We start from the raw sequence: 1,594 nt of genomic DNA, 5'->3' as shown, positions 1-1,594 counted from the left end.
AGGCATTCTGCCAAATGACTTTGTCAGTCTGCTCGGGGAACCATCCCACCGGGTCCACCGTCTCCTTTTCCCTCAGGGCCTTTAAGACGTTACGTGCCAACCACTGCCTGATGGACTTGTGGTCAAAGGTGTTTCTCTGCATAAATTTTCCCACGAGGGACAGGTGGTACGGCACGGTCCAACTACTTGGAGCATTCCGCGGCAGCGTGGCCAGATCCATCCTTCGCAACACCGGGGACAGGTAGAACCTCAGCATGTAGTGACACTTGGTGTTTGCATACTGAGGGTCTACGCACCGCTTGATGCAGCCACACACAAAGGTGGCCATCAGTATGAGGGCGATGTTGGGCACGTTTTTTCCCCCTTTATCTAGAGGCTTGTACATCGCGTCCCTGCGGACACGATCCATTTTCGACCTCCAGATAAAGCGGAAGATGGCTCGGGTGATCGCCACCATGCAGGAGTGTGGAATGGGCCAGACCTGTGCCACGTACAGCAACAGCGAGAGTACCTCACACCTGATGACCAGGTTCTCACCCGCAATGGAGAGGGAGCGTTGCTCCCACATGCCCAGTTTCCTTTTCACCATAGACACTCGCTCCTTCCAGTTTCTAACGCATGCCCTGGTCCCTCCGAACCATATCCCCAGCACCTTCAGGCCGTCAGCCCTGACAGTGAAGGGGACAAAGGATCGGTCAGCCCAGTTCCCAAAGAACATGGCCTCATTCTTCCCACAATTTACCTTGGCTCCCGAGGCCAGTTCAAACTGGTCGCAGATGTGGATCAGTCTGCGCATCAACAGCGGATCCGAGCAGAATTTGGCGACATCGTCCATGTACAGGGAGGCTTTGATCTGAGTGCCTCCACTGCCTGGGATCGTCACTCCCCTTATGCCCGGATCCTTCCTCATGGACTCAGTAAAGGGTTCTATGCAACACATGAAAAGAACAGGCGAGAGAGGACAGCCCTGCCTGATTCCAGGTTTAATCGGTAAGCTATCTGAATCCCATCCATTGATTGAGACTGCACTACTGATGTTAGTGTAGAGCAGTTGGATCCAATTGCGAATTCCCTCCCCAAACCCCATTTTGGAGAGCACATGCACCATGTAGGTGTGCGATATTCTGTCAAAGGCCTTCTCCTGATCCAGGCTGATGAGGCAGGTATCCACACCCCTGTCCTGTACATAGGCAATCGTATCCCTGAGCAGCGCGAGGCTGTCAGAGATCTTCCTGCCTGGCACAGTGCAGGTCTGGTCAGGGTGGATCACCAATTCCAGAGCGGATTTGACCCGATTGGCGAAGACCTTGGACAGAATCTTATAGTCCACATTCAACAGTGAAATGGGTCGCCAATTCCTAATTTCCTCCTTTTCCCCCTTGTGCTTGTAGATGAGGGTGATAATGCCTTTCCTCATGGTTTCTGACATACTGCCGGCCAGGAGCATACTCTCGTACACTTCTAGCAGGTCCGGGCCGATCCAGTCCCACAGAGCCGAATAGAACTCCGCTGGCAAGCCGTCGCTTCCAGGAGTTTTACTCTTCTCGAAGGACTCAAGGGCCTTAGTCAGTTTGTCAGGAGTTAGCGGTTTGTC

Source organism: Carcharodon carcharias, chromosome 8 (assembly GCF_017639515.1).
Source record: "Carcharodon carcharias isolate sCarCar2 chromosome 8, sCarCar2.pri, whole genome shotgun sequence".
NCBI classification, from domain to species: domain Eukaryota; kingdom Metazoa; phylum Chordata; class Chondrichthyes; order Lamniformes; family Lamnidae; genus Carcharodon; species Carcharodon carcharias.
The sequence above is the reverse complement of the archived record's forward strand: the minus strand, read 5'-3'. Positions refer to the sequence as shown.